We start from the raw sequence: 27,435 nt of genomic DNA on the forward strand, positions 1-27,435 counted from the left end.
CGGTGGCGGCGGCGGCGGCGGCGGCGGCGGCGGGTGGTTCCTGGCCGGAGCTCTTCCTCGCCCCGCCCCCACCCCAAGGGGAGGAGTTAAAGTCCAGGGTTAGAGGAGAAGCTCTCGGATCATTGTCTCTGACAGCCTCCCCAACCTACCCCTCCATCCCCCACCACACACACACACCTTGCAAGTGAAGGGTCAGAAGTCCGGGGAGGGCCAGAGACCATGGAAAGGTCAAGTAGCAAAGTGCACGGTAGACCCAGCCCTCCCAGCTAGGAGTCTGCGCCTCGCGTTGGAAGGGTTTGCGTGTGAGAGTTTCCAGAGCCGCTTTCCCAGAAGGCTGCTGCCGTAAATGGTCTCCCCGCCACCCTAGATGATTACTGCAGTTTATCAATACTGTGTCTGTTATACAACGGTAGCATCGTGTCTCCAATAAATGAAGGAGGCCTCGATACAAGACGTCAATCACAGGTACGGACGAACAGCACACATAATCTTCCACCAACCCCATCAGGACCAACCCTCTCAAAAGAAAGGTAAGTCACAGAAATTTGGCATGCCTTGTTCTGTTTAAAAATAGAAGGCAACGGATTACCGTACATACGATATATCTACCTGATCAAGGCCCCATTTTAGGATCAAAGAAAGAGAAAGGAAGCGTCTTTGCTTGTTATTCTACTAGGTGGAGTGGGGGAAAAGATGGGTAAGAAATGATCTCCTGCTTTTAAGTAGCTCACTGTTTTACAGATAAGAATAGTGAGACCTAGAGAGCTTACATGCTTGTTCAAAAATGTAAACTAGTTGCCATTCAATCAACTCTGACTCGCTGAGTCCATGCAGGTCACAGTAGAACCGTGCTCCATAGGGTTTCAATGACTTACTGTTCAGAAGTAGATCTCAAGGCTTTCCTTCTGAGGTGCCTCTGGGTGGACTTGAACCTCTAACCTTTGTGTTAGCACCTGAGCGCTTTAACCATTTACACCTCCGGGGAACTCCTGTTCAAAAATACATAGCAGCAAAACTAGAACACAGCTTTGAGTCTAATGGAGTATTTTCACGTAGCAGCAATTGTAACAGCAGACAGGGCTTGAAAATATGACGGTCGTGTCTGGAAAAGGAGCCCTGGTTAAAGCTCTCGGCTGCTAACTGGAAGGTCAGCTGTTCAAACCCACCAGCCCCTCTGTGGGAGAAAGATGTGGCAGTCTGCTTCCATAAAGATTTACAGCCTTGGAAAACCTATGGGGCAGTTCTACTCTATCCTATAGAGTCGCTGTGAGTTGGGATTGACTCAATGGCAGTGGGTTTGGTTTTGGTCGTGTCTGGGGTAGTAGTGGTTCAGTGGTAGAATTCTTGCCTCCCATGCTGTGGGAGACCCAGGTTCAATGTCTGGCCAATGCGTCTCAAGCACATTTCAGTAGTTGTGTCAGCAGAGGTTATCACGTTGCTATGTTGCTGAACAGGTTTCAGTGGAACTTCCAGACTAAGAGATTAGGAAGAAACCCCTGGCAATCTACTTCCAAAAAACCAGCCATTGATAACACTATGGAGCACTGTTTTTCTCTGACATTATGAACTCATCATGACTGAGTTGACAGCAACTGTTTAGTTTCTGGGGTGCCAGGAAATTTTGAAAAGAGAAAGCATTCTACCTTCTTCTGTACCACTACCAAATAAGAGTTAGTAAACGTGGTGGCTTAAAAAGCCTGGGTTCTGGGGTTGCACACATTTGGGATACAAATTCTCATTCTGTCACTTACTGGTAATAATAGTGCCTGCTCTGATAGGATGGTTGTCAGGATTAAATGAGGCAACAATATATAAGTTGCTTAGTACAGTGCACTCAATAGATAGTTAACTAGTATTGTGGCCATAAACATGAGAAGGCTGCAGGGTTCAGTAGTATACAAGTAGGCAGGGATTCCTTCTTCACCTGTTCCCCCTTCTAGTTTATTTTCCTTACCAAAAAAAAAAAAACCCAAACACACTGCCATCAAGCTGATTCCAACGATAGTAACCCTATAGGACAGAGTAGAACTGCCCCATAAGGTCTCCAAGGAGCAGCTGGTGAATTAGAACTGCTGACCTTTTGGTTAGCAGCCGTAGCTCTTAACCACTGCGCCACCAGGGCTCCTTATTTCCCTTACTGATCCTTCGTTAAAATACATACTCTTTCTCTCTCCAATGATTTTTTTTCTTCCACTGTGAATATCTTGTGGAAGATAGACACCTTTTACAGGATACAATAATAAATAATACAAACAGTTTATAAGAAACTCTTCTTGGGCCTCTGAGATCTGTGTAGAATTTTGGATCATTGCCAGAGCTTAATTTTTGGGTGGCCACAATGTTGGAATATTTCACTAATGTTAAGGAAATGCACAGCCTCCGTCACAGGTGAGCACATGTTGTCCCAGTCTTACGAATGATGGGGTGGAGACACAGAAAGATTATGAAAAGATGTTAATATTAGAGCTTGAAAAGAACCTTCCCGTTATACAGTTGAAATTGAAAACAAGAGAGAGGAGTTGATTCACCCAAGATCACATGAATAGTAAGGGGTCTCCAAACTCCCAGTCTAGCACCCCATTCACTATATCCTCCTACATTCCCTTTATACTTTGAGTTCATTTTGGGCCTTACACACAAAATAACCAGAAATTTTAACCCAAGAACTGATTTGATGTTAGACCTCAGACTTTTCGGGAAGTGTTTTAACTTACAATGTCTATGGATTAGAGTTCTCTTGACCAACGATCCAGAAGAAGATGTTGTTGGAACGTGGGGACTCCATAAGAATGCTAATCTTGGGAAAACTAAAACCTGTTGACCAACCCCATGCAGTGCCACGGTCTTACCTCACACCTGAACTGTCCTCATCATGTAAAGAAAGCCTTGCAAATAGGGACCCAGATGACTCAGAACTTCAGTCCATAGTAGGATTTATTTCAAAGGGATGCAACTCCTCCTCAAGGGAATTCTGAAACCTGGTGGGGACATTTTTGGTGGTGATGAGACAGGCTGTTAATTTCCTGAGGACCAGGATGCTAAACATCTTAAACACTGGGGCCAATCATGAACAGTGAAGAACTGTCCCACCCCTAACCTCTGTACAGAAACACTCAGCAAGGTAGCTAACATATTAGATTTGAGGGAAGATACCTGCCCCAAAGGAATGGTTTCTGTGTGGGAATGGAATGTGAAATGGGGGAGGTGAGGTATTACGCAATGAGGTAATCTCAAGAAATGTGCATTTCCACTAGCATCTGAGGGTTTATTAACAACACTTGTGGGTTTGTCCTGCAGTTTTTTTGCTGGCAAGAGGGCCTGAGGAATGATTAGTTTAGAGGCAAAGGGACAAATTACTGAGCACCACCTCAAGGAAGAAAAGTTGACAGCAATATTCAAAAAGGGCTTCTAGATACCATCTCAGAACTACATCAAGAGTTATGCCTGGTACTGCCACTACCTGGAATGTGCCCAAGACCAGCCAGTTTCCTTCCGAACTTTTTGGACTACTTGGACAGAGACTCTTGGAATGAAGGAATGAAAACAAGGGAAATCTTATATGTGTAAGCTTTTCTCTTACAATTGCTATTCAGAGTGGTTAAAGTTACTTTGATTTTGTCACTTGTTAGGTCTGCCATTAAGGGCGTGGTCCACAGCAGTGTAGAAAGCAGACAGAAATTATTATATCTTGGTGAAGTAAATATCATCCTTTTTTTTTTTTCTTCTCCAACTTTGGAAATTCTTTACTATTTCTACTACCTGGTATTCACTCTAGAAATGACAACATGCATAGTTAAGTCCAAATTGAATCAATATCTTTACCCAAATATTAGATAATATGAGTATGTTAGAATCTTCATATTCTGTCCTCTTACCCTATCTTTAACATTTTATTCTCTCCTCTAAATTTATATATTACTGTTGTTTATGATTTAATTGTATATTATTTTTAAACTCTACTGGACAATATTATTATTGTTTTATACAGTTGATATATTTGGGAATGATCACGTATTTACCACTCTCTTTGCTTTCCGTTCCTCATTTTATCTCAGACTTTCTATCTGGGCTCACTTTCCTTTTGCCTGAAGTACATCCTTTAGAATTTTCCTCAGTAAAAGTTTGTTGGTGGCAAATGATCTGGGTTTTTGTTCATCCGAAAATGTTTTTCTCATTATTGAAGGGATTCCAGACAGGCAGTTATTTTCATTCAGCATATTGAACACATCACTGAACTATTTCTGGCTCGCATCCTTGCTTCTGAAAAGTCAGCAGTTGGAATAACTTTCATCTTTAAAGGTATGCTGCCTTTCCCACCTCTGGCTGCTTTTAAGGTATTCTCTTTGTCTTAGGTATTGTATGGTTTCACTATGGTATTTCTAAGGTGTTTTCCTTTTTATTTATATTGATTGGGGTGTTTTGGCTTTCTTGAATATGTGAATTGGTGTTTCATCAGTCCTGGAAACTTTCCAGAAGAGGTAGGCAGCATGATTGGTGCTTATGAAGCATTCTTCAGCCTCTACCAGTACCTTCCACTAGCATCTGGCTGCCTGGCTGTAGTACAGGTTCAGCTGTTACTAGAGGGCCTGTTCACCTGTTACCAGCTGTGGTGATTGCAGTCACCACAGGGAAATTCTGTATCCTCCATTCAGTGGATGCTGTATGTTCCTGGGTTATCTATACAGCAGGCTTTTCATGGCACCGGGATGGCCCATGGCCCCTGACTGGGGGATGGTGTTATAATGATTAATGGTAACAAAATTGTGGTGGAGTTTAATGACTGTTGTTTTCAAGTTTTCCACATCTGCTAAGGTGAAAAGAACAGAACATTGTGAACCGGTTACCTTTGGTCAGTTTTATACCATAAACACTGTCAAAATATGATTTCTATAAATCTTTGTTTGAGGTATAGGTTTTCTGGCAAAATGAATTAAAGATGGTTCTAAAAGACAACTCTCAGTTTCAGAATTTTCCGTAGGAGCTGGGAACCAGTGATGTCTCTTTAGGCACTGTCTTAGTGACATAGCGCTGCTGTAACAGAAATACCACAAATGGATGGCTTTAACAAACAGAAATTTATTCTCTCACAGTCTAGAAGGCTAGAAGTCTAAATTCAGGGTGCCAGCTCCAGGGAAAGGCTTTCTCTCTCTGTCTGCTCTGGGGAAGGGTCATTGTCATCAATCTTCACCAGGTCTAAGAGCTTCTCAATGCAGGGACCCCAGGTCCAAAGGTCACGCTATTCTCCTGGCTCTTGTTTCTTGGTGGTGGTATGAGATCCTCAGGTCTCTCTGCTCACTTCTCTCTTTTATATTTCAAAAGAGATTGATTTATATATTGAGTCCTGCCTCATTAACATAACTGCTGCTAATCCCACCTCATTATCATCATAGAGGTAGGATTTACAACACATGGGAAAATCACATCAGGTGACAAAATGGTGGACAGTCACACAATACTGGGAATCTTGGCCCAGCCAAGTTGACACATTTTGGGAGGATACAATTCAATCCATGACAGGCACTTACACAATGTTTTCCTGTTGCAAGGTGCTTCATAACCTAGGCAACCCTTCATTACTACCCTACTGCCGATCGTAGAGACCTTTTTTTTTTTTTTTTTGGTGGGTTTGAAGACCACACAAAGACAGAGTTAAGAGTGATGGTGTACCTGCAAGGAATATTTTTCATCCTTTTGATCAGGGTATATGGCATGATGATGTTGACTCGCTGTTGAACCTGTGCAGAGACCACTAACAGCACTTTATGGGCACAATGACAGCAACTTCCTTTCTAGTGAACTTCATGCATCTCTGCACAAAGATCACAGGGTCACAGAGATTTCACATGTTTGGCCTTTTAAGAACATCGTGACTGCACACTTTGGAAATTATTTAAACAATAATGATGGACAGCTTCTGAGTTTCCAGCAGAGTATACGTTTTAAATCTAGACGCCCAATACAGAGAAGACTCTCAGCGTGGGCCCCATCATATCAGCCTGAATCATGCCAAGTTTCCTCATTTCACTGTGTGACAATTTCACAACTTAGGAAAGCTGTACAGATTCACAGCTGTCCCAACACTCTTGGTTTAGGAAACCTGTGGAGAGTTTAAGTGTATCTCTTCATCTTCCCAAGAAGTTTATGCTTAGACCTTGGGATGGTTAAGATTGTGTGTCAACTTGGCTGGGCCATGATTCTCAGTATTTTGGCAGTTGTATAATGTTGTGATCACTTGCCTGTTGCAATTTGATATGTGATCACCCCCATGATGGAATCTGCTGAGTGGTACTGGTGGGGGCGGGGCCTGTGGCTCACCGTCCCCTCAGCCTTCATCTCTCCGCCTTCTGCCACCTACTTCCTTTCTGCTCACCTTGCAAAGGTTACTCACTTGTTCTGGATCCAGCAGCTGTCTCTTGTCTGACCTCTGGTTCTTGGGACTTGAGCCAGCAGCTTACCTGTCCATCTTGGGATTCGCCAATCTTCACAGCCTGTGAGCAAGAGTCCTGCTCCCTGACCTGCGTATCTTGGGTTCACCAGCCTCTGCAGCTAAGTGACTCAGGAGAAACCTTGCAGTCTTGCCTGCCGACCTTGGGGATTCCTCGACCGTCACAGTCTGTGAGCGAGATCCCGGCTCTCCAACCTGCTCATCTTGGGTTCACCAGCTTCTGCGGCTCCGTGAATTGGGAAAGGACTCTATCCTGATCCAAGGACTTGGGAAGGTCCAACCCCTACAATCGTGTAAGCCGTTTTCTTAATATAAAATTCTGTATATATTTATATATGCATTACTGGTTTTGCTTCTCTGGAGAACCCAGCCTAAGAAAGACCTCATAGGTGATACCGTAGCAGTGATCTACCAAAAGTATACAGATTACTGATGCCACAAATTCCTCCCAATGTCTTCATGGTCTGCTTGACCATTCATTAGCTCATCTGGAATTTTACAACTCACTTGACAGTTTTAATGCTTGGTCATGATAGAGATGCTTTTTTAAACTAATAGGACAATAAGAGGCACCCTCAGAAGCCTATTTCTTTAATCTGTTGCCCAGAAATAATCTTTAAACCTTGAACTAAAACTATCCCATGAAATTGTCTTTAAACTACAGTTTAGCTCAATTGGTAATGTCTGCCTTGATCGTTGTGCTCTTTTAAAGAATTATATGAGATCAAATTGGCAACAGGAACTCTAAAGCACAGATGAGAACATTAAAGAGCAAAGAGTCTCTGTTAATGGTGGTAAAACAATATAGGTACAGATAGTGAGAATGGTGACACAACGTGAAGAATGTAACCAATGTCATTGAACTGCACATGTGGAAATTGTTGAATGTGTGTATTTTGTCATCAATATTTTCAACCAAAAAATTAAAATAAAAAAGAAGCCTATCTAGATGAACATATGAAGTTTATTTCTGGTGGTCTGAAGTCACATGGCCATAGGTGGAAGGACTCTGGGCAAGATTAAAGAGATCTCAATGTTGGCAACAACACAGAGGGAAATGTTGGCAGTTAAAAGACTTTAGTGTTTAACTTTACCTCTGGAGGGAAAGTAAACCAACTTCTCTGCATTTTGCCTAGGTGGCAGAACTTACTGTCTCACCCTAAACTCTCTTAATTCTTGCGCTGACTCTTGTTATCCTTTTGTATTTTTCATAGCTTTCAAGACTGTTCAAGCAATGAGGATTCCTCACTTCTTCAGAAGCTTAAAATTTCTAATAGGTATTCTGCTGCGGTTGTTAGAAAGTATTTTTCCTTTGGGTAATAGTAGAGCCATGGTTTGGGTCTTTTTTTTTTAGTTAACTGAAATCTTTATTTTTATTTTTAACAACTGACCATACTCTTCTAGTAGCTCTTTCTTTAAAGTCAAGCCCAAAATTTTGAACTTTAGAAACCAACAGGTTATTTTTTTGCACCCAGACCATCTTTAGCATCTCTAGATGGCTGTGTAGTAGCATCAAGTTTTGCTCCTTTATCTTGTTTGTGTAACTTATGGAATGGCACATACGAAAATCATAGGAATACTAGCAATAATTAGTGAGGGTGGTAAGCTTCAGGTTTCTCTAAACAGCTGTACAATATTGAAAGAGTTGCTTTGTTTGACAGGCACACCATGTAGAAAGAGTTGTCAAGACAAGCCTTCTTCCCCTTGGGGAATCTTTTATAAATATTCAAATTAATTTTATTTAGGTAAAATTTTGTTGCCATGAATAAGTCCTACTAGTGCTTAATGTTTGGCTTTTCAGGATAGATATGTTCTTCATTTAGAAGGGTGGACTATGAGCAAAATAACTGATAAATTATTTTACTATCTGTTTTAGAGAAAACAAGTAGCATTCCAGACTTCACAAGGAGCTCTACAAAATAGATGGTAAAGAAGTTGGTACAGCTCAACAGATTCATCCATTTCTTCATTGCCCAAAACACCTGAAATTACTGGGTAGCAGCTAGAGGAATGCCAGAGTGGATTTTAAAGAATAATCTGGTCAGTATTGTGCTGGATAAAGAGGCAGATACTTTGTCATTGTGCAATGAACACAAGCTCTACAGCAAAGCGAAAAAAAGGTAACTTCTACATACAGTATGCATGGGTACCCCATTCTAGTTCTACTCTCTATGACTACCTTATGGCAAACATTCTGGTGCAAAACAAAAAAAAAGCTGTTAAATTATTATAAGACAATGGTAAGTTGAGTCAACAAATGGCATTCACAAGTTGAAAAAGCCCTGTCACCTGACTTAGACAGTGACGAGAGACATCACTGCTGTACCCCTGGGTAGGGCCTTACCAAGCCTGTTATACGGCACGGTCTTCTGTCGAAGGAGATGATGGTCTTTCCATGGAAAGAAGACATTGCCTGTTTACCCATTTCTTCTTCTTCTTCTTTATTTTTTTCTTAGATATAAGGACTAGTGACTTGCCTCTCACTGCAAGTTACAGATCAGCCATGGCAGCTGGCCTGAAAACTCCTGAAAATATTCTACTTGGACAAGTGACAGACTTTCTATGTTATTTGTGCGTGACCGATATCTAAAACAGCCCATTTTCCAATATTTACTGCAACCCCTCAGGCTTACTAAAGTGAGTCCCATTCTGTGACAACTGGTTGGACTCAGAAATGCTAATGCTACAAAATTCAGCTTACCTGTTTTCAATAGAAAGTTTGTGCTTCTGATTTCACTTGCTTGTTTCCAAAAGTGTTGGGATTTATTTCCCATAGATACAGACCAACAATTTCATGTCTCGAGATCAGAGACTATAGAACTTCTGTGCTGATAATTTCTTTCCTCCAGGACCGAGTTTAACTGCCTTCTCCTCAGGAAATAAACCCTTAAATGGCACCTCTCATGCACAGCAGAAGTAGAGCAGGAGACCTCCTCTCGCTTTCACTGAAAAACTTCAGCCTGGAGATCACCACTGGGATGGATAGTTTGCTGATAGTTGCTACAGTGATTTCAGTATTAATTCAAACCATGCTTAGTTTGAATTAATATTGGAAAAAAGTATAAGATATAACTTTTAAAGGAGCACATTTTTATTACTCATAAATGTATATAACAAAGAAGACTTAGGTCATAGTCATTGGCTCTTTCTTTTTCAAAATAAATGTTTTCTAAATTGTATGTCACATTTATATGAACAGGTTTTTTTCTTAATTTTTATTGTGCTTTAAGTGAAAGTTTACAAATCAAGTCAGTCACTCATATAAAAATTTGTATACACCTTGCTATATACTCCTAGTTACTCTCCCTGTAATGAGACAGCACACTCCTTCTCTCTGCCCTGTATTCCCCATGTCCATTCAGCCGGCTTCTGTCCCCCTCTGCCTTCTCACCTCCCCACCAGACAGGAGCTGCCCGCATGGTCTCATGTGTTTACTTGAGCCAAGAAGCTCACACCTCACCGGTATCATTTTCTATCCTATAGTGCAGTCCAATCCCTGTCTGAAGAGTTGGCTTTGGGAACAGTTCCTGTCTTGGGCTAACAGAAGGTCTGGGGACCATGACCTCCAGGGTCCTTCTAGTCTCAGAACATAAAGTCTGGTCTTCTTACAAGAATTTGAGATCTGCATCCCACTGCTCTCCTGCTCCCTCAGGGGTTCTCTGTCGTGTTCCCTGTCAGGGCAGTCATTGGTTGTAGCCGGGCACCATTTCATTCTTCTCGTCTCAGGCTGATGTAGTTTCTGATTTATGTGGCCCTTCCTGTCTCTTGGGCTCGTAATTACATTGTGTCTTTGGTGTCCTTCATTCTCCTTTGCTCTAGGTGGGTTGAGACCAATTGATGCATCTTAGATGGCCGCTTGCTAGTGTTTAAGGCCCCAGATGCCACTCTCCAAAGTGGGATGCAGAATGATGAACAAGTTTTGATAGAATTCTCTTTAACCATATTTCTGCATGTTCTCAAAATGGAGTTAATTTTCTTTGCCATCCCATTTTCTGTAATACTTGGCTTTCCCAGATTATCACACATTACAATTAGTACAAATTAGGAGTTTCTGCTTATGAAATGAAATGTGATCTACTCCTGGTTGCAAATTGCACCCTTGCCAACAATCCTGAGTTATCACTGGGGTATAGGGACATAGTTTCTTCTCAAATACAGGAATAATAGTGACTTCTTTGCAGGCTCTCCAAGAAATTTTGAACCTTCCACATTAGTAAAAATATGTTTTTCCAAAGTGAGACACTACTTCTGTTCTGAGATGGTCAGCCTGCATCTGAAGTGTTGCATTACAATATGGTGAGAAATCCGAAATAATGATTGAGAACAATAGGTTGGATTTAAGAATTTTGAGGTCACTGTTAATTTTTAATAACAAAGAGAACATGGGTGTCATTATATAAGTTCAAATTTTGTCATTTCCAGAGGATTGTAATGATGGCGATAAGGGGAATCTTTTGAGGAAACTAGAATTGCTATAAAGAATCTCCCCTAAATTGTATAAAATGCTTTCATTCATTAAAAGGAGTGGTCTTATGGTTTAAGGGGACTTCTAAGTCAATTGGCAAAATAATTCTATTATGAAAACATTCTGCATCCCACTTTGAAATGTGGCGTCTGGGGTCTTAAATGCTAACAAGCAGCCATCTATGAAGCATCAATTGGTATCAACCCACCTGGATCAAAGGAGAATGAAGAACACCAAGGTCACACGATAACTATGAGCCCAAGAGACAAAAAGGGCCACATGAACCAGAGACTTACATCATCCTGAGACCAGAAGAACTAGTTGGTGCCCGGCCACAACCGATGACTGCCCTGACAGGGAGCACAACAGAGAACCCCTGAGGGAGCAGGAGAACAGTGGGATGCAGACCCCAAATTCTCATAAAAAGACCATACTTAATGGTCTGACTGAGACTAGAGGAATCCAGGCGGTCATGGTCCCCAAACCTTCTGTTGGCCCAGGACAGGAACCATTCCCAAAGACAACTCATCAGACATGGAAGGGACTGGACAGTGGTTAGGAGAGAGATGTTGATGAAGAGTGAGCTATTTGTATGAGGTGGACACTTGAGACTGTGTTGGCATCTCCTGTCTGGAGGGGGGATGGGAGGATAGAGAGAGTTGGAAGCTGGCAAAATTGTCACGAAAGGAGAGACTGGAAGGGGAGAGGAAGTGGGAGTATGGAGTAGGGTATATATAAACTTATATGTGACAGTCTGACTTGATTTGTAAATGTTTACTTGAAGCTCAATAAAAGTTAAAAAAAAAAAAAGGAGTGGTCTTACTGACTACTCAAATCCATAGATTAAAGGGATAAAAATGTTTTTACTACAAGGGACACTTGTATTCAGACACTGAATGTGAGGTAGTATGATATAATGACTAAGCTCATGGGGTTTGGAATCATGTGTAACTTGATTCAACCTGGAATGTACCATTTATTACCCTTGTATCCTTGCAAAAGTCATTTAATCGCTATCATTTTATTCTTTTCATCTGTAGGGATAAATAGGGTACTGAACTCATGGGGCTGATGTGACAATTAAATAAAAATGTGATGCAGAAAATGCTCTCAGGAAAATTTTTGGTACAAAGTGAATGCTCAAGAATCACTCAATGAAGTTTAATCAGTTTTTATTATAGTATATTGAGTACTGTGTCACTAGAATATTAAGGCACATAAAGAAAGACTGCTTGTCAGAACTGTGGTAGACGTGAATTAATGGAGAACTTTAGATTTTTTTTTTCTGAATCTGAGATTATACATTTAATATTTCTAATAATTATCCAAAAGTAGAATTATACATTTAAAGTTACATGATTACCTCAAAGGATAGAATTCACAGTTTTTCCATAGTTTTCCATTTCCTGAATATTCTATAACGTATTAATTAGCAAAGTCTTCTTACATCGTTCCCTAAGATAAAGCACGGGAAGAGGATCAATTCAGAAAAATATCCCCGGTTAAGTGAGAAAATGATAATGGGAACTGAGGTCAAGGAACTGAACACTTTCCCACACAAATATTAAGTATTCTAAAGCAGACGTGTGCCAAAGGTTGACTTTGAGTCCTTTATTGATCTCTAAGCCCATTGCATCCTTTGATTTGAACCATTTACCATATTACATTGTTACATTGAGTGCTGTACAAAGGTGCCTTCAAGACCCTCCATTCCATATAGATTGCCTCCCATGTATTCTGGAGGTGCCTCTAAACTCAGTGACAGTATCAGGAGACAAAGTTGAAAAAACTTTTCACTCAGATTAAATTCTTGATTAACTTTAATTTCCTTTTGTTTATCAGAGACATCTACCCTAAGGTGGTACAGACTATACTTTCTGATCAAACCCCATAATTCTTCAGACCCTCAGTTACCAGGGAATGCTGCTTCTTGAGGAGGCTTCCAAATGTCCAAAGAATCACAGCATTTTCCAGTATTGAGATTCCTGGAAAAAATCACAGTGTCTCCATTTGCCTATGAAAAGGTCATTTTCCCAAATCTACAGCACTGAGTTATGCTGACTTGATTAAAGATTAAAGATCCCCTGACTTGCAGTCATCTTTCCTCCACCACCTCTAGTCCTAAACACACTCACATACGCTTGTTCAAACAGCTCTGTCTCTAACCATAGGAGAGATGAAGGCTCCTAAAGGGCTTAAACTTGTGTGTACACATCACTGACCTGCACGGGCTGCCTCACAACAGGAGTCAATTAGAAGGCTTTAGATGAAGTTGGATGAAATCTTTATAGTACTGAATTGAAATAATCCTCTTAATGAAGAAAAGTCTAAGTTTCATAAGAGGACTAAATTACTGACCAGCAACTGATGATGGTATTCCTCTCATACTGATTGGTTCTCAACACTGAGGTTACCCAATCCAGAGGCAATGCAATGAGTTCCTTGGTTCCTATTATTTGGGATGTGAGTGGAGGAAGGTCACAGGTCTCATTGAGGGAAACTTGCCTGCTCCTCTCTTACCCTGTGCTCTCCTGTTCTCCAGCATGGTGTGCTTGTGGTTCCCCAGGGGCACCTGGATGGCAGCTCTGACTCTGATACTGAAGATGCTGAGCCCTCCTCTGGCTTTGTCCAGGGACACCTGGCGTAAGTGCGGACGTTGGGTGGTAGCTGTTATGGGGTGGGAGAAGTAGGGAAAGAGTTGGTCACCATGTCTGGGCCATATGAAGTCATGTTCTTTAAAAAAAAAAAAAAAAAAAATTGTGAAAAATTCTTCCCACAAGAGAAGCGTGGATGCTTGCTTTCCCTATGAGAGCTGCTTAAGGGTCCTAAGATAGGCTATTTCTTATCACCCTCCTCCAAGCCTCTCATCCCATTCCCTCATGATCTTGAGAGGATTTGGAAATAATGATGTTAAACTAATTCCAACTGTTTCCTTTATTGTGTCGAGGTAGCTAGATAAAGGATTCTCTGAATTTCTTATGGGGAGTGGAAGGGAATAGAAGATACTATTATGCCCTCAATGAGATCTGTGATGTTGGTACCTCTCTCTAATACGTAAGTATGATTTCAAGAAGCCTTCTTCATTATCACCTTTCTTTTCTTACTAAACCCTGTGGTTCATGGGGTTTAGACCTATGTCCCTGTATTGGAGTTTCTCTGACAGAAAGTGAGTTTGATAGTCTTTCTTTTTCCTGTGGAAACACCATTGGGTTGAAGCAGTGCAGATTCATGCTTGGAATGACCCTGTAGATATGGAGCATCTGTGGGGTGTTCTTTGGTGACTTAAGTAACTTAAGGCATCTTCTACAAACCTGTCATAGGTTCATGTTCGTTATGAATCTATTTTGAACCTTTCTATACTATCAACTTCTCCTACGTCTTCACATTTTCTGGCCTGAGCCTACAAGAAGGGCTTAAGCTAGTATAGGATAAATTATACACAATTCTATTTTTGTATATAAAAAATGATCAAATATCAGCACTTTCATGTGGTTCACCCATATAACCTGAGCAGGGGTACAAAGAGATTGTGAAGGCTATTCATATCCCATAAAGCTGAAAGCCAATAAGCAAGTCTTAGAAATCCATAGGCCTTGGGAGTCTTATCCCAAATTTCATAGATTCATTCTCCGTGCCCTTATTTCCCTTAATTAGATATATCTGGTTGTGTAGTGGTCAGCAGTTCAAATCTACCAGGCGCTCCTTGGAAACCCTATGGGGCAGTTCTACTCTGTCTTACAGGGTCCCTGTGAGTCAGAACTGACTAGACATCAACGAGTTTGGGTGTTTTTTTTTTTTTTGGTTACCTCTAGTGAGCCCTGATAGTGCAGTGGTTAAAGTGCTCAACCACGAACCAAAATGTCAGCAGTTCAAACCCACCAGCCACTCCTCAGGAGAAAGATGTGGCAGTCTGCTTCCATAAAGATATACAGCCTTAGAAATCCAATGGAGCAGTTCTACTCTGTCCTATAGGGTCACTATGAGTGGTATCCACTCAACGGCAATAGTTCTGGTTACTTCTCTACTTCTAGTTCTTCTCTATTCTTTTCCCACCTAAGTCAGCACCATTACTGAAAATTTCCAAAGCTTGCATAAACACTCTGCACTGTAAGAGATCCATCAAAATAAATGAAATACAATAGAATTTTCCCTCTTTCTTAAAATTGAGTTTTCATTACCTGTAAATGCTTCTTCCAGCTAGAAGGAGGAGAAAGATGACACAGGAAGTGGGAGGGATATAGTGCATTATCTGAATAAAGGAGTATTAGAGCTTGTGCCCCTTCTTGCTTTCCACACAGAGATCAATTCTCGGATGCCTGTGTTTATTCATTTAGATCAAAAATATTTTTCTGAGAACTACTACATTCTGGCTTCTGTCCTAGGCTTAGGTAATGCAATGTGAATAAGAGAAAAGACACTTAGTTTCATGAAACTTATCTAATCACAAGAGATAAAGACAATACACCTGTAAATATTTAAGTGCTAAGTGCTCTGAAGAAAATATGTCAGGGTGATAAGACAGAGAGTACTGGATTCACAGCAGGGCAGTTCAGGTGACTAGGGACCTCTCCCTGAGAAAGCGACATTTAGCTGAGATGTGAATGATGAGAAGAAGCCAGCCATGTGAACATCTAAGGGACAAGTGCTCCAAGGAGAGGGGACTACAAGAGAAAGGTCTAAATGTGGTAGGATGTTTGCCGTGTTTAAGGGTGAGAAAGAAGGCTAGAGTGACTGGAGCATAGCGAGCAAGGGGGAGAGTGGCATGAGATGAGGTTGGAGAGGGCGTCAGGAGCCAAATCATTAAAGCCTTGACAGCCATGGTAAGAAATCTGAATTTTATTTAAAGAGATAGGTAAAGCCACTGGAGGGTTATTTATATGGAGAGATAATTTATATTTTAAAATAATTTTACCTACTATGTAGAGAATGGCTTGTAGGGTTCAAAAATGTAGGCAAGGAGACCATTTAGGAACATAGTTCCCTGGAATTCTCCAGAGAAGACATACTTGTGCCTTCGTTTAGTGTTGTAGTGATAAAGAGGGAGTGAAGTGGACATATTTGGGATATATTTGGGTTGACTTATTGGTGGATAAAATGTGAGTGGTGAGGAAAAGCAGAAAATCGAGATTCTAAGGATTTTGTCTTGAGCAACTGGACGGATGTTGGTGCTTGTTATTGAGAAACGGAAGATCAAGGGAGGAAATGGTTTGAAGTGGGAGGCTATAAATAAGGGTTTTCTTTAAGTGACATTTGATATGACATTTTGATATTCATGAGAAGTTGTCAAGGGGTCAAATAAATATATGAGACTTGAACTTAGGGAGAGTCTAGGGCTGGAGATAAACAAGTTGATATCATCAATATATGCCCACCATCTTTGCTTCTAAGGAGCATTCTGGTTGTACCTCTTCCAAGAGAGATTCCTTCCTTCTTTTGGCAGTCCATAGTATATTCAATATTCTTTGCCAACATCACAATTCAAAGGCGTCCATTCTTCTTTGGTCTTCCTTATTCATTGTCCAGCTTTCATGTGCATATGAGGCGATTGAAAACACCATGGCTTGGGTTAGGTGCACCTCAGTTCTCAAGGTGACATCTTTGCTTTTTAACACTTTAAAGAGATCTCTTGCAGCCACTTTCCCCAATGCAATGCTTCTTTTGATTTCCTGACTGCTGCTTCCATGGGTGTTGATTGTGGATCCAAGTAAAAGAAAATCCTTGACAACCTCAGTCTTTTCTTCATTTATCATGATGTTGCTTATTGGTCCAGTTGCTGGGATTTTTTTTCTTTATGTTGAGGTGTAAGCCATACTGAAGGCTATGATATTTGATCTTCATCACTAAATACTTCAAGTCCTCTTCACTTTCAGCAAGCAAAGTTGTGTCATCTGCATAATGCAGGTTGTTAATGAGTCTTCATATAGTCCAACTTTTTGGATTATTTGCTCAGCATACAGATTGAATAGGTATGGTGAAAGGATACAGCCTTGACACACACCTTTCCTGAATTTAAACCGTATAGCATCCCCTTGTTCTGTTTGAACGACTGCCTCTTGACCCGTGTACGGATTCCTCAGGAGCACAATTAAGTATTCCAGAATTCCCATTCTCCTCAATGTTGTCCATAATTTGTTATGATCCACACAGTCGAATGCCTTAGCATTGCCAATAAAACACAAGTAAACATCTTCCTGGTGCTGTCTGCTTTCAGCCAGGATCCATCTGACATGAGCAGTGATATCTCTGGTTCCACATCCTCTTCTAAGTCCAACTAGAGTTTCTGGCATTTCCCTGTTGTCATATTGCTTCAGCTGCTTTTGAGTGATCTTGCAGCAAAATTTTGCCTTCATGTGACATCAATGATATTGTTTGATAATTTCCACATTCAATTGTGTCACCTTTCTTGGGAATAGGCATAAATATGTATCTCTTCCAGTCGGTTGACGAGGGAGCTGTCTTCCAGATTTCTTGGTATAGACAAGTAAGCATTTTCAGTGGTGCATCAGTTTCTTGAAACATCTCAATTGGTATTCCCTCAATTCCCAGAGCTTTGTTTTTTGCCAATGCCTTCAGGGCAGCTCGGACTTCTTCCTTCAGTACCATCAATTATCGATCATATGTTATCTCCTGAAATGGTTGTATGTCAACCAGTTCTTTTTGTTATAATGACTGTGTTTTTCTTCCGTGTTCTTTTGATGCTTCCTACGTCATTAATATTTCCCCCCTAGAATCGTTCAGTATTGCAACTCGAGGCTTGAATTTTTTTCTTCAGGTCTTTCTGCTTGAGATACGCTGAGCGTGTTCTTCCCTTTTGGTTTTTTATCTCCCGCTCTTTGCACATGTCATCATAATGCTTTACATTGTCTTCTCGAGCTGCCCTTTGAAATCTTCTGTTCAGCGTTTTTACTTCATCATTTTTTTCTTTTGTTTTAGCTACTTGCGGAAATCCTGGTGGCGTAGTGGTTAAGTGCTACGGCTGCTAACTGAAGGATCAGCAGTTCGAATCCGCCAGGCACTCCTTGGAAGGTCTGTGGGGCAGTTCTGCCCTGCCCTATAGGGTCGCTATGAGTTGGAATCAACTCGACGGCACTGGGTTTGGTTCGGTTAGCTACTTGCAACGTTCAACAGCAAGTTTCAGGGTTTCTTCTGACATCCAGTTTGGTATATTCTTTCTCTCCTTTTTTTTTTTTTTAATTGTGCTTTAAGTGAAAGTTTACAAATCAAGTCAGTCTCTCACACCAAAAGTTATACACACCTTGCTATGTACTCCTAGCTGGTCTCCCCCTAATGAAACAGCACATTCCACCTCTCCATCCTGTATTCCCCGTGTCCATTCAACCAGCTCCTGTCCCCTCTTCTTTCTCATCTCGCCTCCAGACAGGAGCTGCCCACATAGTCTCAGGTGTCTACTTGAGCCAAGAAGCTCACTCCTCACCAGTATCATTATCTATCTTATAGTCCAGTCCAATCCCTGCCTGAAGAGTTGGCTTCGAGAATGGTTAGTCTTGGGTTAACAAAGGGTCCAGGGACCATGACCTCCAGGTTCCCTCTAGTCTCAGTCAGACTATTCAGTCTGGTCTTTTTATGAAAATTTGAGATCTGCATCCCACTGTTCTCCTGCTCCATCAGGGATTCTCTGTTGTGTTCCCTGTCAGGGCAGTGATCAGTGGTAGCCAGGCACCATCTAGTTCTTCCATCCTCAGGCTGATGTAGTCTCTGGTTTATGTGGCCCTTTCTGTCTCTTGGGCTCATCTTTACCATATGTCTTTGGTGTTCTTTGTTCTTCTTTTCTCCAGGTAAGTTGAGACCAATTGATGCATCTTAGATGGCTGCTTGCTAGCGTTTAAGGTGCCAGATGCCTCTTGCCAAAATGGGAGCAGAACGTTTTCTTAATACATTAGTTATGCCAGTTGACCTAGATGTCCCCTGAAACCATGGTCCCCAAACGCCCATCCCTGCTACTCTGGCCTTCAAACCGTTCAGTTGTATTTAGGAAACCTCTTTGCTTTTTTTTTTAGTCCAGTTGTGCTGACCTCCCTGTATTGTGTGTTGTCTTTCCCTTCACCTAAAATAGTTCATGTTTACTATCTAATTAGTGAACACCCCTGTCTCTCCCTCTCCATGCTGTAACCATCAAAGAATATTTTCTTCTGTGTTTAAGCTTTGTCTAGCGTTCTTATAATAGTGGTCTTATACAATATTTGTCCTTTTGCAACTGACTAACTTCACTCAGCATAATGCCTTCCAGACTCCTCCACGTTATGGAATGTTTCACGGATTCATCTTTGTTCTTAATTGTTGTGTAGTATTCTATTGTGTGAATATACCATAATTTATTTATCCATTCATCCGTTGATGGGCACCTTGGTTGCTTCCATCCTTTTGCTCTTGTAAACAGTGCTGGAATGAACATGGGTGTGCATATATCTGTTCGTATGAAGGCTTTTATTTCTCTAGGATATATTCCAAGGAGTGGGATTGCTGGATTGTATGGTAGTTCTATTTCTAGCTTTTTAAGGAAGCGCCAAATCGATTTCCAAGAGGTTGTACCATTTTATATTCCCACCAGCAGTGTATAAGTGTTCCAGTTTCTCCACAACCTCTCCAACATTTATTATTTTGTGTTTTTCGGATTAATGCCAGCCTTGTTGGGGTGAGATGGTATATCATTGTAATTTTGATTAGTAACTGAACTCTTTAACCACTACACCACCAGGGTTTCCAGGCATGGGATAGGGAACCGGTATTGGATCATGGTTTTAATCTGCTTAAGTTGATAGTTTCTCATTTCCTATTATATTTGGTATAAATCTGAAATCCTAACGTTACCTACGAGGCTTTTAAGTACCTGGCTCCATGTGATTTTTCCAGTCTAATATTTTCCATTCCTTTCCTCTTGCTCTCTGTACTTCAGTAAACTCTTGTCTTCTGGTTTCTTGCAGAACTTCATCAATTCTTTCAAGCTTTTGTGCATGGTATTCCTCTTACCTGAAATGTGCCTACCTTTTAGCCCAAACTCAGACACACACCCCAATCTTCCACTAGCTCACATCAACTTAATACTTCATGTCATCTGTCTTAGTTACTTAGGGCTGCTATAACAGTAATACCACAAGTGGGTGGCTTTAACAAATTTATTTTCTCACAGATAGGAGGGTAGAAGTCCGATTTCAGAGTGCTAGTTCTAGCGGAAGCCTTTCTTTTTCTGTTGGCTCTGGAAGAAGGTCCTTGTCTCTTTGAGCTTCTGTTCCTGAGCAGTCTTCATGTTGCTTGGCATCTATCTACCCCTGTGTCTGCTTGCTTGTGGCTTGCTCCGTCTGCTCTGTTTATATCTCAAAAGATACTGATTTAAGATACACCCTACACTAATATTCTGTCATTAACGTAACAGACAAAACCCATTCCCAAATGGGATTATAACCATATGTATAGGGATTCACATTTACAACATTTTTGGAGGGGGACACAATTCAATCTGTAACATCATCTTAAATGGCAGTTTTCAAAAAGCTTTCCTTCTCTGGCATCCTTAGGCAATCTACATCATACCATTATCCTCTGTATGTAACTCCACACTTTTCCCGTTTTGATATTTCTCATTCATGTATGAATTTTTGTGCATTTGGCTTTTATCTATCACTTTCACTACAATTTAAGCTTTATGAGTAGATTGGAGAAATCTGTTTTTCCTTCCTTTGGATTCCCAGTGGGCAGCACAGGGCTGGCACAGGTCAGTAGATACTAAAGAAGTATCTACAGAATGGAGGAGGTAGGAAGTGTTTAGAGGAACAGGTGAAGAACTGTGGGAGGTGAGAGGAGGCATGGCTTCAGGAGAAGGTGATGTAGATGACAAGTATAGGGGCAAATCCTCATCTGGCTCCAACTTGGAGGTCTCCAGCCAAGTATCTAAGCAGGAGTGGATCAAAGGACCTGTGCGGCCTCAGTCAGGATCAGTTGAATGAAAAACGAAGACACACAGGTTTGGTGTTGCGGGTGGAGCCCATCAGGAGTCTTTAGTGCCGCCACCTTGTGCCAGGGGCCCATTACTGGTGGGCTTCACCATCAGTTTCTTCCCGAGAGGCCACCCGTGACTGGATCATTCCTTTCCTTTCAGCACATTTCCTGGAACAAGATGAGTTTGAGTGTCATTTCTCCAATAGGCCGGCGAGAGCAGTTTGTGTAGAGATTCATCAATAACCAAGAGGAGGACCTGCACTTCAGTAGCGCCGTCGGGGAGTACATGGTGGTGATGGAGCTGGGGCAGCTGGCTGCCGACTACTAGAACCACCAGAAAGGCTATATAGAGCAGGAATGCGCCAAGGTGGACACGTACTGCAGATACAACTACAGGTGGAGAGCTTCTTGGTGCATCTGTGAGGTGAGTACGAGCTGCCGGGGGGTAGGGGAGAGGCATCCGTGGGAGTGGGGAAACTGTGTGTGTGTGTGTGTGTGTGCGCGCACGCACGCGCGCGCACCTAGAGTGTGAGGTCAGAGGAAGGAAGAGTGCATGGGGTCCTGTGATGTGAGAGGGCAGAGGAAGGGAGTGTGTAGGTGTGTGGGGGGAGCGCTGTGGATACAGGAAAGAGGCCTTCAGATTGTTCCTGGGGCCACTTTGGGGTGAGATGAGGTGGGAAGGGACATGAGGGCCATAGTGAAGGGGCCTGAGATAGAGGAAACACTGATTGAGGTGAGTGCTAAGACATTTGGGGAAGGAAATTTAAGGTGTATGTGTTTGAATGAAGGTTAAGGTGAGGAAAGTAACTTTTGGGACAATGTCAGGTTAGTCACAGCCTGCCCTAACCATACCAAACCAAACCCACTGCCATCAAATCAATTCCAACTCGTAGCAACCCCACAGGGTTTCCATGGAGCAGCTGGTAGATTCAAACTGCCAACCTTTTGGATAGCAGCTGAGCACTTAACCGCTGCTATCCAAAAAGTGTATGTTGTTTGTTTATTCGTATAAGCATTTCATTGAGGGAAAAGTAATTTATTTTGAGGGGGGTGGAGGTGAAAGAAATTCCTAGGCACATCTGACCTTTCTGAGGCTTCTTTTAAGTCTAAATTTCCTGCTATTTTTGTTCTTTTTTTTTAATGTATATAATCTTACATAGTTGAAATACTTATGAAACTAGCTTCTTTGAAGTATAATATTTATTAATATACCAATATTGCTATTTTTATAATAATGTTAGTAGTGTTTAACTAGTTAGATATTATTGCTTTGTATAGTTGTAACACAGTTCATATTGTCCTTTGTTAGGTCTTTTTTTCAATATTGCTGAATACTCAGTTGAAAATTTCTCTTTTCATTTTTAATTTATATTTCTTGCTATCTGGGGATCTTAAACATTTTTCATATATTTGTTGGCCAATTGTTATCACTACTCTAAAAATTATCTATTGACTAATACCTCTAGGGTTCTAGTGTGTTTTCAGAGAAATGGGTTCTCTACGAAGTAAGGTTATTAACATATTCCTGATATTTGATTCAGCATTTTCTTCAGTCTGTGGCCTATAGTTTGACTCTGTTATTCTTGATATTCAGAATTTAAACACTTAATATTAAATGAGATATATAGCAAAATTGTTAGTAGTGATTTACTATCAATCTTAAATCTACCATTTTGTAGCTTTGTGAAAATGTTGTCTCCCAAGGTCCTCCTTTTTTTTTTTTTTTTCCTAAGTTTCTCCTTTTAAAAAAAATATTTATATTTACTGAGGGTCTGCTAGTGTCAGGGATTGTCCAAAGCATTAAGCATGTGTATTAATGAGCCCCTGATCTCAAATGTCAGTTTGGAAAGAGAGACAGTTGTAAAAGGGCAACAATTCCAATACTAGATATGTTTATTTTGAAAAAGGAGAGACATTCATTAGATGAGAGTAAATATTAGAACTTTTTTGAACGAATGACTTCCCTGTGACTTTATCTCTCCTTTGGACCTCATGCTTTCCTTGGGACTCATCTCAGAGAGTTAGAGAATCACCTCTGTCTTTTCCTGCTTCCCAGTGGTAGAACCATTTCTGTGGCTCTAAAGGTGTGAGTGCATCAATATAGCTTTCTAGGACTTCATACTTTTATGTCCCCACCTATCCCACTGCTGTTCCCCAATTTCTCCACACTACTTTGAATCACATTTTCTCTCAGAGTACACAAGGATAATAACTAGCTAACATATATTGAATGCTAGGTTCCAGCCACTGTTTCACATATTTTAATTGCAGCCATTCTCACATAACCTTAGGAGGTAAGTCACTATCATTATCCTTCTTTATAGGTGAGAAAGCTGAGGCACAGAGGAATTTAAAAAAAACTCTTCCAGTACCATCCAGTAAGAGGCAGAGCCTGGATTTGAACCCACCACCCGAGCATTAAAAATCACAGTTTTAATTTAACACTACATGCCTTGCAAAGATCTGTAAAACTTCAACAGCAAATAACTGTTTCAATTATTGAAAAACCCACAATTTTACTCATGTCTCTCAAATCTAATGGGTCCATGTGTAAGGATTAAATTCAAGGCCCATGACATACTGACTACTATGGCCACATGGCCAGCCTTGAAGGAGGCCTGCCCAAGACTTGAGCCCGGGTTTGAAGAGAGACAAAAAGGTCTTCCTCACTTACTCTCTCCACCTTTTCTCTTGTAGTTGAGCCTGTGGTGACTGTGTATCTGGCAAAGACTCAGCCCCTGCAGCACCATAGCCTCCTGGTCTGCTCTGTGAATGGTTTCTATCCAGGCCACATTGAAGTCAGATGGTTCCGGAATGGCCAGGAAGAGGAGGCTGGGGTTGTCTCCACAGGCCTGATCCAGAATGGAGACTGGACCTTCCAGATCCTTGTGATGCTTGAAACCATTCCTCAGGGTGGAGAGGTTTACTCCTGCCAAGTGGAGCACCCAAGCCTGACAAGCCCTGTCACAGTGGAATAGAGTGAGAAGTTATCTGACGTCATTAGTTCCTCACTTACCAAGAAGGGGGACTTTGCTCATCCCTGAGTTTGAATTTCTCCCCTTCCCACACCATGTTTTTATTTGCTCCATGTTCTCCTCCTCTTCAGGACAGGTCACTGTGGGTAGTACCTCTGCTATAGTTTCCACAAATACCTATACCCCTGGGGAGACGTTAGACCTGGCAGGCAGAAATGAGGTTGTCCCTATTTTGAATCTTCTTATGATATCACAGGACATGGTCACCCTCTTGGCTATGAGTATCTGTCCCCTGCTCTGGGCCTAGGCTTCTGCTTCCTGTGCTGTTGCTCTGAGTTGTACAGATGTTCACTGTGATCCGAGAAGAGGAGCATCCTCTACAATGCAGGGCCCTTCCTTACCTGAGGGGAATGCAATCTCAGCTCTGCCTTCTATTTGCTCTATTATTCTAGACAAGCTGCTTAACCTCACTGAGTCTCAGGCTCCTCACACATCAGCTGTGTGGTCAAACCTTATGTGAGGGCTGTGATATTTTATGAATTCAATGCCTGAACCTTGTATCTTCTCAGTGAGATTTTTAAAACTTTTTTTTCTTCCAGAAATGGCCAGTTATTCTGTTTTGTAGAGCAGACTTCTTTCCCCCATTCTCAAAGCTCTGAATTTCAGGGTCTCAATTAGAGAAGTTGGATTTGTGGTAAAAATCACTAAACCTGGCTTCTTCTCTTTGGAGCACAATCTGAATCTGCACAGAGCAAGATGCTGAGTAGAATCGGGGGCTTGGTTCTGGGTCTCCTCTCCCATGGGGAGGATCTGTTCATCCACTTCAGGAATCAGGAAGGTAAGGAACCTGTTGATAGCTGAGATTCCCCGTGGACTTCTTTGAGGGAAGAAATACGAAGTTAGTTTTCTGTATAGCAGTGACCCTGTATAAAGCTTTTGTTTTCCAGCCAATCCCAGATTTCAGGACATCCAGCAATAAAGAACCCATGGTTCTTTTGTCAAAGCATAGTGGTCGTAACCTGTGGCAGATAAAGGCTACTGTGCATGAAGATCTTGGGTCAGGATCCTGGGGCAAATGAAAGAAGAACCACTGAGGCAAATGAAATTATGCTGGATTTGTGTGGCAGAAGCTTCATAGATGACAGGCTCTCAGACTCTACTCTCTTCTCCGCCATCGTGTGATATGGGTTGTGGTGTTGGAGAAATCTCAGATGGGAGATCTAGAACTGAGGACGTGGTATGTGGGGACAGATGTGCCTCTATGTCTTATAAACACACATCTTCCTCTCTCTTCCCCAGCACACTCTGGACTTCAACCGACAGGTAATACACTTTAATCCTCTTTTAGAATGAGATTTGGTTCTCCTAGAATTATAGTAGAGGAGATAAGACAAGAGACAGAAATATCAGGAAAAACTGAATTCAGACTTCTGATCAAACAGTTTGTACTAAGGATCCTTCTCTCTGTTTAAAAGCCCAGGGCAACAAAGCAACATTGGATCATGGAGACTTAGGAATTTTTTTTTTCTTTCTTCTGATTGGGTTGCTATAACATGAGGCCCTGAGAGAGGGGGAAAAGAAGTTGCTTGTAGAATGAGGTTTGGAAACAACGTTCTTCTCTGTCTCCTCCAGGGCTTCTGAGCTGAAATGATGATGGTGACTGTCAAGGAAGAACCCTCTGCCCCAGCTTCTTCACAGCCTGAACAGATTTTTGTGCTTCACTCTTACTCGTCCACAGAGAGAGTGCTTCTTCAGGACCTGGCTCTTTCCTGGTTCAGTGACTCTGCAGAAAGTTACCTCCATGATGGGTTTCCTAAGCCCCTGGCATTGGCCTTGAGGGCCCCAATATTGCTTACAGTGCCTTGTGTTCATTTTTTCCTCGTTTTCTTTTTATTCATGCCTTAATCCTTTGCATGCATCTGAACTCACTTTCACTCACATTGCTTTGTAAAACTTTTCTCAAATAAACATGGAGTGAAAATCATCTCTTTCCTATGGTGTTACGGATTGAATTTTGTCCCCCAAGAATGTGTCAACTTGGCTGGGCTATGATTCCCAGTATTGTGTGATTGTCCACCATTTTCTCATCTGATGTGGTTTCTATGTGTTGTAAATCCTACTTTTATGATGTTAATGAGAAGGGATTAGCAGCAGTTATATTAATGAGCAGGACTCAATCTACAAGATTAGGTTGTGTCTTAAATCAGTCTCTTGAGATATAAAAGAGAGAAGTGAGCAGAGAGACAAGGGGACCTCATACTACCAAGAAAGAAGCGCCGGGAGCACAGTGCATTCTTTGAACCCAGGTGTCCCTGTGCGAGAAGCTCCTAGACGAGGGGAAGATTAATGACAAGGACCTTCCTTCAGAGGTGACAGAGACAGAAAGCCTTCCCCTGGACTTCTGGTCTCCTAAACTGTGAGAGACTAAACATGTTTGTTAAAGCCATCCACTTGTGGTATTTCTGTTATAGCAGCACTAGATAACTAAGACATACAGCTTCAAGAAAAAGAAGAAATAAAAGAAAAAAGCATTACGTTACAATATAATAATTGCTTTCACTTACATTCCTGAATTTTGGTCAGATTGAATCTGGAAGATTTCCTTCCTTGCCTCCTTTTTCTTGGGTTTCCCATGTCCTGTATAAGGAATGTTTCACAGAGCTAGGAGAAAGTCCTTTCATGCACCCAACTCATGGTGGTCTACTACATCTTTGCATCATCAAAGACATTCAGGTCCCTTTGCACCATGGGCTACAGATGGGAGACAATAAACGTGAAAGACAGTGGTGTCTGGAACTATTGGGTTGTCAGTATTTTTAATTAATTTCTTTAACAATGCTTATATATTCTTGCTGGGCAGCGTCAATTCATGTTTTGAATCTTTTTGTCGTTATAAAAATACTGAGTACAAAACACTAGCCATTAACCCAATTACAGTTTTAAAAAACCAAGTAAGCAAGAGTTTGTTTGATTTTTAGAATTTAACATGCTGATACTTAATTTTATGAGAAAAGCTATATTCTCCAGGGAAATCTTTTTGAAAAGGGAGCATAATGAGGAGTAACCAACTCTATAATATGCTAAAACATTGTACATCTATTTTAGTGAACATATTTTTGGTGTTGAGTCATTGTTGGTCAAATGCACCAGTGAAACTAAGTCTAGAATAAGATGCCAAAACATTTGAGGTTTACCTTAAGATAAATGGAGAATTTCTATTTGTTAGTAAGGTGTATCCTAAATTCATTCCTTTCAACAAAAGGTAGAGAAAGTACAAAATTAACAAAACATTATTACTATCATCATTTTTATACACGGCCTTAAGAATTGGAAAAAAAAAAAAAACTTTCTAAACCCCAATGCATTGCTGGTGGAAATGTATGATGTCACAACCATCTCAGAAAACAATTTGGCGGTTTCTTAAAAAATATACAGTTCTCATGTTGTCATCAGGTACCATGGAGTCGGTTCTGACTCATTGGAACCTTTTGTATAACATATCAAAACGTTGCCCCACTCTTGCCCCATCCTCACAATAGTTGTTACGTTTGAGCCCATTGTTGCAGCCACTGCGTCAATCCATCTTCTTGAGGATC

General features: G+C 41.2%; 1 pseudogene; it reads left to right on the plus strand.

Annotated features, from left to right (window-relative positions):
- On the plus strand, positions 1-25,823 carry LOC126079473 (DLA class II histocompatibility antigen, DR-1 beta chain-like; annotated as a pseudogene).
- The last annotated feature ends 1,612 nt before the right edge of the window (positions 25,824-27,435 follow it).

Source organism: Elephas maximus, chromosome 1 (genome assembly GCF_024166365.1).
Source record: "Elephas maximus indicus isolate mEleMax1 chromosome 1, mEleMax1 primary haplotype, whole genome shotgun sequence".
Classification (NCBI taxonomy): Eukaryota; Metazoa; Chordata; class Mammalia; order Proboscidea; family Elephantidae; genus Elephas; species Elephas maximus.